Raw genomic sequence first — 15700 nt, forward strand, 5'->3', positions numbered from 1 at the left:
TTGGGGAAAAGTGCCTCCTTTCGGAGCCAACTTGCCTAACTAGCCTGCGGCCTGTGCTGGGCTTTTGCCTCCAAAAATTCCAGAAGGACGAGGATTTCTCCCAGACCAAAGCTGCCCCCTCCTCCAAACCTGGCTGCCATCAGAGGCCCAAACGCGCCCTACAAAATGACATTTGCCAAGTGGGCTCTTGAGTTTGGCTTCTTGGGGAAAAGTGCCTCCTTTCGGAGCCAAATTGCCTAACTTGCCTGCGGCCCGTGCTGGGCTTTTGCCTCCAAAAATTCCAGAAGGACGAGGATTTCTCCCAGACCAAAGCTGCCCCCTCCTCCAAACCTGGCTGCCATCGGAGGCCCAAACGCGCCCTACAAAATGACACCTGCCAAGTCGGCTCTTGAGTTTGGCTTCTTGGGGAAAAGTGACTCCTTTCAAAACCAACTTGCCTGCGTCCCGTCCCGGACGTTTGCTACAAAAATTCCATAAGGACGAGGATTCCTCCCAGACCAAAGCTGCCCCCTCCTCCAAACCTGGCTGCCATCGGAGGCCCAAACGCGCCCTACAAAATGACACCTGCCAAGTGGGCTCTTGAGTTTGGCTTCTTGGGGAAAAGTGACTCCTTTCAAAACCAACTTGCCTGCGTCCCGTCCTGGGCTTTTGCTACAAAAATTCCATAAGGACGAGGATTCCTCCCAGACCAAAGCTGCCCCCTCCTCCAAACCTGGCTGCCATCGGAGGCCCAAACGCGCCCTACAAAATGACACCTGCCAAGTGGGCTCTTGAGTTTGGCTTCTTGCGGAAAATTGCCTCCTTTCGGAGTCAACTTGCCGGCGGTCCATGCAGGGCTTTTGCCTACAAAAATTCCATAAGGACGAGGATTTCTCCCAGAACAAAGCTGCCCCCTCCTCCAAACCTGGCTGCCATCGGAGGCCCAAACGCGCCCTACAAAATGACACCTGCCAAGTGGGCTCTTGAGTTTGGCTTCTTGCGGAAAATTGCCTCCTTTCGGAGTCAACTTGCCGGCGGTCCATGCAGGGCTTTTGCCTACAAAAATTCCATAAGGACGAGGATTTCTCCCAGAACAAAGCTGCCCCCTCCTCCAAACCTGGCTGCCATCGGAGGCCCAAACGCGCCCTACAAAATGACATCCGCATTGTGGGTTCTTGAGTTTGGCTTCTTGGGGAAAAGTGCCTCCTTTCAGAGCCAACTTGCCTAACTTGCCTGCGGCCCGTCCTGGGCTTTTGAGTACAAAAATTCCATAAGGACGAGGATTTCTCCCAGACCAAAGCTGCCCCCTCCTCCAAACCTGGCTGCCATCGGAGGCCCAAACGCGCCCTACAAAATGACACCTGCCAAGTGGGCTCTTGAGTTTGGCTTCTTGGGGAAAAGTGCCTCCTTTCAAAGCCAACTTGCCTAACTAGCCTGCGGCCTGTGCTGGCTTTTGCCTACAAAAATTCCAGAAGGACAAGGATTTCTCCCAGACCAAAGCTGCTCCCTCCTCCAAACCTGGCTGCCATCGGAGGCCCAAACGCGCCCTACAAAATGACATCTGCCAAGTGGGCTCTTGAGTTTGGCTTCTTGGGGAAAAGTGACTCCTTTCAAAACCAACTTGCCTGCGTCCTGTCCCGGACGTTTGCTACAAAAATTCCATAAGGACGAGGATTCCTCCCAGACCAAAGCTGCCCCCTCCGCCAAACCTGGCTGCCATCGGAGGCCCAAACGCGCCCTACAAAATGACATCTGCCAAGCGGGCTCTTGAGTTTGGCTTCTTGGGGAAAAGTGCCTCCTTTCGGAGTCAACTTGCCGGCGGCCCATGCAGGGCTTTTGCCTCCAAAAATTCCATAAGGACGAGGATTTCTCCCAGACCAAAGCTGCCCCCTCCTCCAAACCTGGCTGCCATCGGAGGCCCAAACGCGCCCTACAAAATGACACCTGCCAAGTGGGCCCTTGAGTTTGGCTTCTTGGGGAAAAGTGACTCCTTTCAAAACCAACTTGCCTGCGTCCCGTCCTGGGCTTTTGCTACAAAAATTCCATAAGGACGAGGATTCCTCCCAGACCAAAGCTGCCCCCTCCTCCAAACCTGGCTGCCATCGGAGGCCCAAACGCGCCCTACAAAATGACATCTGCCAAGTGGGCTCTTGAGTTTGGCTTTCTGGGGAAAAGTGCCTCCTTTCGGAGTCAACTTGCCTGCGGCTCATGCAGGGGTTTTGCCTACAAAAATTCCATAAGGACGAGGATTTCTCCCAGACCAAAGCTGCCCCCTCCTCCAAACCTGGCTGCCATCGGAGGCCCAAACGCGCCCTACAAAATGACACCTGCCAAGTGGGCTCTTGAGTTTGGCTTCTTGGGGAAAATTGCCTCCTTTCAGAGTCAACTTGCCGGCGGCCCATGCAGGGCTTTTGCCTACAAAAATTCCATAAGGACGAGGATTTCTCCCAGAACAAAGCTGCCCCCTCCTCCAAACCTGGCTGCCATCGGAGGCCCAAACGCGCCCTACAAAATGACATCTGCATTGTGGGTTCTTGAGTTTGGCTTCTTGGGGAAAAGTGCCTCCTTTCGGAGCCAACTTGCCTAACTTGCCTGCGGCCCGTGCTGGGCTTTTGCCTCCAAAAATTCCATAAGGACGAGGATTTCTCCCAGACCAAAGCTGCCCCCTCCTCCAAACCTGGCTGCCATCGGAGGCCCAAACGCGCCCTACAAAATGACACCTGCCAAGTGGGCTCTTGAGTTTGGCTTCTTGGGGAAAAGTGCCTCCTTTCAAAGCCAACTTGCCTAACTTGCCTGCGGCCCGTCCTGGGCTTTTGCCTACAAAAATTCCAGAAGGACAAGGATTTCTCCCAGACCAAAGCTGCTCCCTCCTCCAAACCTGGCTGCCATCGGAGGCCCAAACGCGCCCTACAAAATGACACCTGCCAAGTGGGCTCTTGAGTTTGGCTTCTTGGGTGGAAGTGCCTCCTTTCAAAGCCAACTTGCCTGCGTCCCGTCCTGGGCTTTTGAGTAGAAAAATTCCATAAGGACGAGGATTCCTCCCAGACCAAAGCTGCCCCCTCCGCCAAACCTGGCTGCCATCGGAGGCCCAAACGCGCCCCACAAAATGACACCTGCATTGAGGGTTCTTGAGTTTGGCTTTCTGGGGAAAAGTGCCTCCTTTTGGAGTCAACTTGCCTGCGGCCCATGCAGGGCTTTTGCCTACAAAAATTCCATAAGGACGAGGATTTCTCCCAGACCAAAGCTGCCCCCTCCTCCAAACCTGGCTGCCATCGGAGGCCCAAACGCGCCCTACAAAATGACACCTGCCAAGTGGGCTCTTGAGTTTGGCTTCTTGGGTGGAAGTGCCTCCTTTCAAAGCCAACTTGCCTAACTTGCCTGCGGCCCATGTGGGGTTTTTGCCTACAAAAATTCCATAAGGACGAGGATTTCTCCCAGACCAAAGCTGCCCCCTCCTCCAAACCTGGCTGCCATCGGAGGCCCAAACGCGCCCTACAAAATGACACCTGCCAAGTCGGCTCTTGAGTTTGGCTTCTTGGGGAAAAGTGACTCCTTTCAAAACCAACTTGCCTGCGTCCCGTCCTGGGCTTTTGCTACAAAAATTCCATAAGGACGAGGATTCCTCCCAGACCAAAGCTGCCCCCTCCTCCAAACCTGGCTGCCATCGGAGGCCCAAACGCGCCCTACAAAATGACATCTGCCAAGTGGGCTCTTGAGTTTGGCTTTCTGGGGAAAAGTGCCTCCTTTCGGAGACAACTTGCCTGCGGCTCATGCAGGGCTTTTGCCGACAAAAATTCCATAAGGACGAGGATTTCTCCCAGACCAAAGCTGCCCCCTCCTCCAAACCTGGCTGCCATCGGAGGCCCAAACGCGCCCTACAAAATGACACCTGCCAAGTGGGCTCTTGAGTTTGGCTTCTTGGGGAAAATTGCCTCCTTTTGGAGTCAAATTGCCGGCGGCCCATGCAGGGCTTTTGCCTACAAAAATTCCATAAGGACGAGGATTTCTCCCAGAACAAAGCTGCCCCCTCCTCCAAACCTGGCTGCCATCGGAGGCCCAAACGCGCCCTACAAAATGACACCTGCCAAGTGGGCTCTTGAGTTTGGCTTCTTGGGGAAAAGTGCCTCCTTTCAAAGCCAATTTGCCTAACTTGCCTGCGGCCCGTCCTGGGCTTTTGCCTACAAAAATTCCAGAAGGACAAGGATTTCTCCCAGACCAAAGCTGCTCCCTCCTCCAAACCTGGCTGCCATCGGAGGCCCAAACGCGCCCTACAAAATGACATCTGCCAAGTGGGCTCTTGAGTTTGGCTTCTTGGGGAAAAGTGACTCCTTTCAAAACCAACTTGCCTGCGTCCCGTCCCGGACGTTTGCTACAAAAATTCCATAAGGACGAGGATTTCTCCCAGACCAAAGCTGCCCCCTCCGCCAAACCTGGCTGCCATCGGAGGCCCAAACGCGCCCTACAAAATGACATCTGCCAAGCGGGCTCTTGAGTTTGGCTTCTTGGGGAAAAGTGCCTCCTTTCGGAGTCAACTTGCCGGCGGCTCATGCAGGGCTTTTGCCTCCAAAAATTCCATAAGGACGAGGATTTCTCCCAGACCAAAGCTGCCCCCTCCTCCAAACCTGGCTGCCATCGGAGGCCCAAACGCGCCCTACAAAATGACACCTGCCAAGTGGGTTCTTGAGTTTGGCTTCCTGGGGAAAAGTGCCTCCTTTCAAAGCCAACTTGCCTAACTAGCCTGCGGCCTGTGCTGGGCTTTTGCCTACAAAAATTCCATAAGGACGAGGATTTCTCCCAGACCAAAGCTGCCCCCTCCTCCAAACCTGGCTGCCATCAGAGGCCCAAACGCGCCCTACAAAAAGACATCTGCCAAGTGGGCTCTTGAGTTTGGCTTCTTGGGGAAAAGTGCCTCCTTTCGGAGCCAAATTGCCTAACTTGCCTGCGGCCCGTCCTGGGCTTTTGCCTCCAAAAATTCCAGAAGGACGAGGATTTCTCCCAGACCAAAGCTGCCCCCTCCTCCAAACCTGGCTGCCATCGGAGGCCCAAACGCGCCCCACAAAATGACACCTGCATTGAGGGTTCTTGAGTTTGGCTTCCTGGGGAAAAGTGCCTCCTTTCGGAGTCAACTTGCCTGCGGCCCATGCAGGGCTTTTGCCTACAAAAATTCCAGAAGGACGAGGATTTCTCCCAGACCAAAGCTGCCCCCTCCTCCAAACCTGGCTGCCATCGGAGGCCCAAACGTGCCCTACAAAATGACACCTGCCAAGTGGGCTCTTGAGTTTGGCTTCTTGGGTGGAAGTGCCTCCTTTCAAAGCCAACTTGCCTGCGGCCCGTCCTGGGCTTTTGCTACAAAAATTCCATAAGGACGAGGATTTCTCCCAGACCAAAGCTGCCCCCTCCTCCAAACCTGGCTGCCATCGGAGGCCCAAACGCGCCCTACAAAATGACATTTGCCAAGTGGGCTCTTGAGTTTGGCTTCTTGCGGAAAAGTGCCTCCTTTCAAAGCCAACTTGCCTAACTAGCCTGCGGCCCGTGCTGGGCTTTAGACTACAAAAATTCCATAAGGACGAGGATTTCTCCCAGACCAAAGCTGCCCCCTCCTCCAAACCTGGCTGCCATCGGAGGCCCAAACGCGCCCCACAAAATGACATCTGCATTGAGGGTTCTTGAGTTTGGCTTCTTGGGGAAAAGTGCCTCCTTTCGGAGCCAACTTGCCTAACTTGCCTGCGGCCCGTCCTGGGCTTTTGCCTCCAAAAATTCCAGAAGGACGAGGATTTCTCCCAGGCCAAAGCTGCCCCCTCCTCCAAACCTGGCTGCCATCGGAGGCCCAAACGTGCCCTACAAAATGACACCTGCCAAGTGGGCTCTTGAGTTTGGCTTCTTGGGGAAAAGTGACTCCGTTCAAAACCAACTTGCCTGTGTCCCGTCCCGGGCTTTTGCTACAAAAATTCCATAAGGACGAGGATTTCTCCCAGACCAAAGCTGCCCCCTCCTCCAAACCTGGCTGCCATCGGAGGCCCAAACGTGCCCTACAAAATGACATCTGCCAAGTGGGCTCTTGAGTTTGGCTTCTTGGGTGGAAGTACCTCCTTTCAAAGCCAACTTGCCTGCGGCCCGTCCTGGGCTTTTGCCTACAAAAAATCCATAAGGATGAGGATTTCTCCCAGACCAAAGCTGCCCCCTCCTCCAAACCTGGCTGCCATCGGAGGCCCAAACGTGCCCTACAAAATGACACCTGCCAAGTGGGCTCTTGAGTTTGGCTTCTTGGGTGCAAGTACCTCCTTTCAAAGCCAACTTGCCTGCGGCCCGTCCTGGGCTTTTGCCTACAAAAATTCCATAAGGACGAGGATTTCTCCCAGACCAAAGCTGCCCCCTCCTCCAAACCTGGCTGCCATTGGAGGCCCAAACGCGCCCTACAAAATGACACCTGCCAAGTGGGCTCTTGAGTTTGGCTTCTTGGGGGAAAGTGCCTCCTTTCAAAGCCAACTTGCCTAACTAGCCTGCGGCCCGTGCTGGGCTTTAGACTACAAAAATTCCATAAGGACGAGGATTTCTCCCAGACCAAAGCTGCCCCCTCCTCCAAACCTGGCTGCCATCAGAGGCCCAAATGCGCCCCACAAAATGACATCTGCCAAATGGGCTCTTGAGTTTGGCTTCTTGGGGAAAAGTGCCTCCTTTCGGAGCCAACTTGCCTAACTTGCCTGCGGCCCGTCCTGGTCTTTTGCCTCCAAAAATTCCAGAAGGACGAGGATTTCTCCCAGACCAAAGCTGCCCCCTCCTCCAAACCAGGCTGCCATCGGAGGCCCAAACGCGCCCCACAAAATGACACCTGCATTGAGGGTTCTTGAGTTTGGCTTCCTGGGGAAAAGTGCCTCCTTTCGGAGTCAACTTGCCTGCGGCCCATGCAGGGCTTTTGCCTACAAAAATTCCAGAAGGACGAGGATTTCTCCCAGACCAAAGCTGCCCCCTCCTCCAAACCTGGCTGCCATCGGAGGCCCAAACGTGCCCTACAAAATGACACCTGCCAAGTGGGCTCTTGAGTTTGGCTTCTTGGGTGGAAGTGCCTCCTTTCAAAGCCAACTTGCCTGCGGCCGGTCCTGGGCTTTTGCCTCCAAAAATTCCATAAGGACGAGGATTTCTCCCAGACCAAAGCTGCCCCCTCCTCCAAACCTGGCTGCCATCGGAGGCCCAAACGCGCCCTACAAAATGACATCTGCCAAGTGGGCTCTTGAGATTGGCTTCTTGGGGAAAAGTGCCTCCTTTCAAAGCCAACTTGCCTAAATATCCTGCGGCCCGTGCTGGGCTTTAGACTACAAAAATTCCATAAGGACGAGGATTTCTCCCAGACCAAAGCTGCCCCCTCCTCCAAACCTGGCTGACATCGGAGGCCCAAACGCGCCCTAGAAAATGACACCTGCCAAGTGGGCTCTTGAGTTTGGCTTCTTGGGGAAAAGTGACTCCTTTCAAAACCAACTTGCCTGCGTCCCGTCCCGGGCTTTTGCTACAAAAATTCCATAAGGACGAGGATTCCTCCCAGACCAAAGCTGCCCCCTCCTCCAAACCTGGCTGCCATCGGAGGCCCAAACGCGCCCCACAAAATGACACCTGCATTGAGGGTTCTTGAGTTTGGCTTCCTGGGGAAAAGTGCCTCCTTTCGGAGTCAACTTGCCTGCGGCCCATGCAGGTCTTTTGCCTCCAAAAATTCCATAAGGACGAGGATTTCTCCCAGACCAAAGCTGCCCCCTCCTCCAAACCTGGCTGCCATCGGAGGCCCAAACGTGCCCTACAAAATAACACCTGCCAAGTGGGCTCTTGAGTTTGGCTTCTTGGGTGGAAGTGCCTCCTTTCAAAGCCAACTTGCCTGCGGCCCGTCCTGGGCTTTTGCTACAAAAATTCCATAAGGACAAGGATTTCTCCCAGACCAAAGCTGCCCCCTCCTCCAAACCTGGCTGCCATCGGAGGCCCAAACGCGCCCTACAAAATGACATTTGCCAAGTGGGCTCTTGAGTTTGGCTTCTTGGGGAAAAGTGCCTCCTTTCAAAGCCAACTTGCCTAACTAGCCTGCGGCCCGTGCTGGGCTTTTGCCTACAAAAATTCCATAAGGACGAGGATTTCTCCCAGACCAAAGCTGCCCCCTCCTCCAAACCTGGCTGCCATCGGAGGCCCAAACGCGCCCCACAAAATGACACCTGCATTGAGGGTTCTTGAGTTTGGCTTCTTGGGGAAAAGTGCCTCCTTTCGGAGCCAACTTGCCTAACTTGCCTGCGGCCCGTCCTGGGCTTTTGCCTACAAAAATTCCAGAAGGACGAGGATTTCTCCCAGACCAAAGCTGCCCCCTCCTCCAAACCTGGCTGCCATCGGAGGTCCAAACGTGCCCTACAAAATGACACCTGCCAAGTGGGCTCTTGAGTTTGGCTTCTTGGGGAAAAGTGACTCCTTTCAAAACCAACTTGCCTGTGTCCCGTCCCGGGCTTTTGCTACAAAAATTCCAGAAGGACGAGGATTTCTCCCAGACCAAAGCTGCCCCCTACTCCAAACCTGGCTGCCATCGGAGGCCCAAACGCGCCCCACAAAATGACATCTGCATTGAGGGTTCTTGAGTTTGGCTTCTTGGGGAAAAGTGCCTCCTTTCGGAGCCAACTTGCCTAACTTGCCTGCGGCCCGTCCTGGGCTTTTGCCTCCAAAAATTCCATAAGGACGAGGATTTCTCCCAGGCCAAAGCTGCCCCCTCCTCCAAACCTGGCCGCCATCGGAGGCCCAAACGTGCCCTACAAAATGACATCTGCCAAGTGGGCTCTTGAGTTTGGCTTCTTGGGTGGAAGTACCTCCTTTCAAAGCCAACTTGCCTGCGGCCCGTCCTGGCCTTTTGCCTACAAAAATTCCATAAGGATGAGGATTTCTCCCAGACCAAAGCTGCCCCCTCCTCCAAACCTGGCTGCCATCGGAGGCCCAAACGTGCCCTACAAAATGACACCTGCCAAGTGGGCTCTTGAGTTTGGCTTCTTGGGTGGAAGTACCTCCTTTCAAAGCCAACTTGCCTGCGGCCCGTCCTGGCCTTTTGCCTACAAAAATTCCATAAGGACGAGGATTTCTCCCAGACCAAAGCTGCCCCCTCCTCCAAACCTGGCTGCCATTGGAGGCCCAAACGCGCCCTACAAAATGAAACCTGCCAAGTGGGCTCTTGAGTTTGGCTTCTTGGGGGAAAGTGCCTCCTTTCAAAGCCAACTTGACTAACTAGCCTGCGGCCCGTGCTGGGCTTTAGACTACAAAAATTCCATAAGGACGAGGATTTCTCCCAGACCAAAGCTGCCCCCTCCTCCAAACCTGGCTGCCATCAGAGGCCCAAATGCGCCCCACAAAATGACATCTGCCAAATGGGCTCTTGAGTTTGGCTTCATGGGGAAAAGTGACTCCTTTCGGAGCCAACTTGCCTAACTTGCCTGCGGCCCGTCCTGGTCTTTTGCCTCCAAAAATTCCAGAAGGACGAGGATTTCTCCCAGACCAAAGCTGCCCCCTCCTCCAAACCTGGCTGCCATCGGAGGCCCAAACGCGCCCCACCAAATGACACCTGCATTGAGGGTTCTTGAGTTTGGCTTCCTGGGGAAAAGTGCCTCCTTTCGGAGTCAACTTGCCTGCGGCCCATGCAGGGCTTTTGCCTACAAAAATTCCAGAAGGACGAGGATTTCTCCCAGAACAAAGCTGCCCCCTCCTCCAAACCTGGCTGCCATCGGAGGCCCAAACGCGCCCTACAAAATGACACCTGCCAAGTGGGCTCTTGAGTTTGGCTTCTTGGGGAAAAGTGCCTCCTTTCAAAGCCAATTTGCCTAACTTGCCTGCGGCCCGTCCTGGGCTTTTGCCTACAAAAATTCCAGAAGGACAAGGATTTCTCCCAGACCAAAGCTGCTCCCTCCTCCAAACCTGGCTGCCATCGGAGGCCCAAACGCGCCCTACAAAATGACATCTGCCAAGTGGGCTCTTGAGTTTGGCTTCTTGGGGAAAAGTGACTCCTTTCAAAACCAACTTGCCTGTGTCCCGTCCCGGGCTTTTGCTACAAAAATTCCATAAGGACGAGGATTTCTCCCAGACCAAAGCTGCCCCCTCCGCCAAACCTGGCTGCCATCGGAGGCCCAAACGCGCCCTACAAAATGACATCTGCCAAGCGGGCTCTTGAGTTTGGCTTCTTGGGGAAAAGTGCCTCCTTTCGGAGTCAACTTGCCGGCGGCTCATGCAGGGCTTTTGCCTCCAAAAATTCCATAAGGACGAGGATTTCTCCCAGACCAAAGCTGCCCCCTCCTCCAAACCTGGCTGCCATCGGAGGCCCAAACGCGCCCTACAAAATGACACCTGCCAAGTGGGTTCTTGAGTTTGGCTTCCTGGGGAAAAGTGCCTCCTTTCAAAGCCAACTTGCCTAACTAGCCTGCGGCCTGTGCTGGGCTTTTGCCTACAAAAATTCCATAAGGACGAGGATTTCTCCCAGACCAAAGCTGCCCCCTCCTCCAAACCTGGCTGCCATCAGAGGCCCAAACGCGCCCTACAAAAAGACATCTGCCAAGTGGGCTCTTGAGTTTGGCTTCTTGGGGAAAAGTGCCTCCTTTCGGAGCCAAATTGCCTAACTTGCCTGCGGCCCGTCCTGGGCTTTTGCCTCCAAAAATTCCAGAAGGACGAGGATTTCTCCCAGACCAAAGCTGCCCCCTCCTCCAAACCTGGCTGCCATCGGAGGCCCAAACGCGCCCCACAAAATGACACCTGCATTGAGGGTTCTTGAGTTTGGCTTCCTGGGGAAAAGTGCCTCCTTTCGGAGTCAACTTGCCTGCGGCCCATGCAGGGCTTTTGCCTACAAAAATTCCAGAAGGACGAGGATTTCTCCCAGACCAAAGCTGCCCCCTCCTCCAAACCTGGCTGCCATCGGAGGCCCAAACGTGCCCTACAAAATGACACCTGCCAAGTGGGCTCTTGAGTTTGGCTTCTTGGGTGGAAGTGCCTCCTTTCAAAGCCAACTTGCCTGCGGCCCGTCCTGGGCTTTTGCTACAAAAATTCCATAAGGACGAGGATTTCTCCCAGACCAAAGCTGCCCCCTCCTCCAAACCTGGCTGCCATCGGAGGCCCAAACGCGCCCTACAAAATGACATTTGCCAAGTGGGCTCTTGAGTTTGGCTTCTTGCGGAAAAGTGCCTCCTTTCAAAGCCAACTTGCCTAACTAGCCTGCGGCCCGTGCTGGGCTTTAGACTACAAAAATTCCATAAGGACGAGGATTTCTCCCAGACCAAAGCTGCCCCCTCCTCCAAACCTGGCTGCCATCGGAGGCCCAAACGCGCCCCACAAAATGACATCTGCATTGAGGGTTCTTGAGTTTGGCTTCTTGGGGAAAAGTGCCTCCTTTCGGAGCCAACTTGCCTAACTTGCCTGCGGCCCGTCCTGGGCTTTTGCCTCCAAAAATTCCAGAAGGACGAGGATTTCTCCCAGGCCAAAGCTGCCCCCTCCTCCAAACCTGGCTGCCATCGGAGGCCCAAACGTGCCCTACAAAATGACACCTGCCAAGTGGGCTCTTGAGTTTGGCTTCTTGGGGAAAAGTGACTCCGTTCAAAACCAACTTGCCTGTGTCCCGTCCCGGGCTTTTGCTACAAAAATTCCATAAGGACGAGGATTTCTCCCAGACCAAAGCTGCCCCCTCCTCCAAACCTGGCTGCCATCGGAGGCCCAAACGTGCCCTACAAAATGACATCTGCCAAGTGGGCTCTTGAGTTTGGCTTCTTGGGTGGAAGTACCTCCTTTCAAAGCCAACTTGCCTGCGGCCCGTCCTGGGCTTTTGCCTACAAAAAATCCATAAGGATGAGGATTTCTCCCAGACCAAAGCTGCCCCCTCCTCCAAACCTGGCTGCCATCGGAGGCCCAAACGTGCCCTACAAAATGACACCTGCCAAGTGGGCTCTTGAGTTTGGCTTCTTGGGTGCAAGTACCTCCTTTCAAAGCCAACTTGCCTGCGGCCCGTCCTGGGCTTTTGCCTACAAAAATTCCATAAGGACGAGGATTTCTCCCAGACCAAAGCTGCCCCCTCCTCCAAACCTGGCTGCCATTGGAGGCCCAAACGCGCCCTACAAAATGACACCTGCCAAGTGGGCTCTTGAGTTTGGCTTCTTGGGGGAAAGTGCCTCCTTTCAAAGCCAACTTGCCTAACTAGCCTGCGGCCCGTGCTGGGCTTTAGACTACAAAAATTCCATAAGGACGAGGATTTCTCCCAGACCAAAGCTGCCCCCTCCTCCAAACCTGGCTGCCATCAGAGGCCCAAATGCGCCCCACAAAATGACATCTGCCAAATGGGCTCTTGAGTTTGGCTTCTTGGGGAAAAGTGCCTCCTTTCGGAGCCAACTTGCCTAACTTGCCTGCGGCCCGTCCTGGTCTTTTGCCTCCAAAAATTCCAGAAGGACGAGGATTTCTCCCAGACCAAAGCTGCCCCCTCCTCCAAACCAGGCTGCCATCGGAGGCCCAAACGCGCCCCACAAAATGACACCTGCATTGAGGGTTCTTGAGTTTGGCTTCCTGGGGAAAAGTGCCTCCTTTCGGAGTCAACTTGCCTGCGGCCCATGCAGGGCTTTTGCCTACAAAAATTCCAGAAGGACGAGGATTTCTCCCAGACCAAAGCTGCCCCCTCCTCCAAACCTGGCTGCCATCGGAGGCCCAAACGTGCCCTACAAAATGACACCTGCCAAGTGGGCTCTTGAGTTTGGCTTCTTGGGTGGAAGTGCCTCCTTTCAAAGCCAACTTGCCTGCGGCCGGTCCTGGGCTTTTGCCTCCAAAAATTCCATAAGGACGAGGATTTCTCCCAGACCAAAGCTGCCCCCTCCTCCAAACCTGGCTGCCATCGGAGGCCCAAACGCGCCCTACAAAATGACATCTGCCAAGTGGGCTCTTGAGATTGGCTTCTTGGGGAAAAGTGCCTCCTTTCAAAGCCAACTTGCCTAAATATCCTGCGGCCCGTGCTGGGCTTTAGACTACAAAAATTCCATAAGGACGAGGATTTCTCCCAGACCAAAGCTGCCCCCTCCTCCAAACCTGGCTGACATCGGAGGCCCAAACGCGCCCTAGAAAATGACACCTGCCAAGTGGGCTCTTGAGTTTGGCTTCTTGGGGAAAAGTGACTCCTTTCAAAACCAACTTGCCTGCGTCCCGTCCCGGGCTTTTGCTACAAAAATTCCATAAGGACGAGGATTCCTCCCAGACCAAAGCTGCCCCCTCCTCCAAACCTGGCTGCCATCGGAGGCCCAAACGCGCCCCACAAAATGACACCTGCATTGAGGGTTCTTGAGTTTGGCTTCCTGGGGAAAAGTGCCTCCTTTCGGAGTCAACTTGCCTGCGGCCCATGCAGGTCTTTTGCCTCCAAAAATTCCATAAGGACGAGGATTTCTCCCAGACCAAAGCTGCCCCCTCCTCCAAACCTGGCTGCCATCGGAGGCCCAAACGTGCCCTACAAAATAACACCTGCCAAGTGGGCTCTTGAGTTTGGCTTCTTGGGTGGAAGTGCCTCCTTTCAAAGCCAACTTGCCTGCGGCCCGTCCTGGGCTTTTGCTACAAAAATTCCATAAGGACAAGGATTTCTCCCAGACCAAAGCTGCCCCCTCCTCCAAACCTGGCTGCCATCGGAGGCCCAAACGCGCCCTACAAAATGACATTTGCCAAGTGGGCTCTTGAGTTTGGCTTCTTGGGGAAAAGTGCCTCCTTTCAAAGCCAACTTGCCTAACTAGCCTGCGGCCCGTGCTGGGCTTTTGCCTACAAAAATTCCATAAGGACGAGGATTTCTCCCAGACCAAAGCTGCCCCCTCCTCCAAACCTGGCTGCCATCGGAGGCCCAAACGCGCCCCACAAAATGACACCTGCATTGAGGGTTCTTGAGTTTGGCTTCTTGGGGAAAAGTGCCTCCTTTCGGAGCCAACTTGCCTAACTTGCCTGCGGCCCGTCCTGGGCTTTTGCCTACAAAAATTCCAGAAGGACGAGGATTTCTCCCAGACCAAAGCTGCCCCCTCCTCCAAACCTGGCTGCCATCGGAGGCCCAAACGTGCCCTACAAAATGACACCTGCCAAGTGGGCTCTTGAGTTTGGCTTCTTGGGGAAAAGTGACTCCTTTCAAAACCAACTTGCCTGTGTCCCGTCCCGGGCTTTTGCTACAAAAATTCCAGAAGGACGAGGATTTCTCCCAGACCAAAGCTGCCCCCTACTCCAAACCTGGCTGCCATCGGAGGCCCAAACGCGCCCCACAAAATGACATCTGCATTGAGGGTTCTTGAGTTTGGCTTCTTGGGGAAAAGTGCCTCCTTTCGGAGCCAACTTGCCTAACTTGCCTGCGGCCCGTCCTGGGCTTTTGCCTCCAAAAATTCCATAAGGACGAGGATTTCTCCCAGGCCAAAGCTGCCCCCTCCTCCAAACCTGGCCGCCATCGGAGGCCCAAACGTGCCCTACAAAATGACATCTGCCAAGTGGGCTCTTGAGTTTGGCTTCTTGGGTGGAAGTACCTCCTTTCAAAGCCAACTTGCCTGCGGCCCGTCCTGGGCTTTTGCCTACAAAAATTCCATAAGGATGAGGATTTCTCCCAGACCAAAGCTGCCCCCTCCTCCAAACCTGGCTGCCATCGGAGGCCCAAACGTGCCCTACAAAATGACACCTGCCAAGTGGGCTCTTGAGTTTGGCTTCTTGGGTGGAAGTACCTCCTTTCAAAGCCAACTTGCCTGCGGCCCGTCCTGGCCTTTTGCCTACAAAAATTCCATAAGGACGAGGATTTCTCCCAGACCAAAGCTGCCCCCTCCTCCAAACCTGGCTGCCATTGGAGGCCCAAACGCGCCCTACAAAATGAAACCTGCCAAGTGGGCTCTTGAGTTTGGCTTCTTGGGGGAAAGTGCCTCCTTTCAAAGCCAACTTGACTAACTAGCCTGCGGCCCGTGCTGGGCTTTAGACTACAAAAATTCCATAAGGACGAGGATTTCTCCCAGACCAAAGCTGCCCCCTCCTCCAAACCTGGCTGCCATCAGAGGCCCAAATGCGCCCCACAAAATGACATCTGCCAAATGGGCTCTTGAGTTTGGCTTCATGGGGAAAAGTGACTCCTTTCGGAGCCAACTTGCCTAACTTGCCTGCGGCCCGTCCTGGTCTTTTGCCTCCAAAAATTCCAGAAGGACGAGGATTTCTCCCAGACCAAAGCTGCCCCCTCCTCCAAACCTGGCTGCCATCGGAGGCCCAAACGCGCCCCACCAAATGACACCTGCATTGAGGGTTCTTGAGTTTGGCTTCCTGGGGAAAAGTGCCTCCTTTCGGAGTCAACTTGCCTGCGGCCCATGCAGGGCTTTTGCCTACAAAAATTCCAGAAGGACGAGGATTTCTCCCAGACCAAAGCTGCCCCCTCCTCCAAACCTGGCTGCCATCGGAGGCCCAAACGTGCCCTACAAAATGACACCTGCCAAGTGGGCTCTTGAGTTTGGCTTCTTGGGTGGAAATGCCTCCTTTCAAAGCCAACTTGCCTGCGGCCGGTCCTGGGCTTTTGCCTACAAAAATTCCATAAGGACGAGGATTTCTCCCAGACCAAAGCTGCCCCCTCCTCCAAACCTGGCTGCCATCGGAGGCCCAAACGCGCCCTACAAAATGACATCTGCCAAGTGGGCTCTTGAGATTGGCTTCTTGCGGAAAAGTGCCTCCTTTCAAAGCCAACTTGCCTAACTAGCCTGCGGCCCGTGCTGGG

This window comes from Cinclus cinclus, unplaced genomic scaffold (genome assembly GCF_963662255.1).
Source record: "Cinclus cinclus unplaced genomic scaffold, bCinCin1.1 SCAFFOLD_49, whole genome shotgun sequence".
Taxonomy (NCBI): Eukaryota; Metazoa; Chordata; class Aves; order Passeriformes; family Cinclidae; genus Cinclus; species Cinclus cinclus.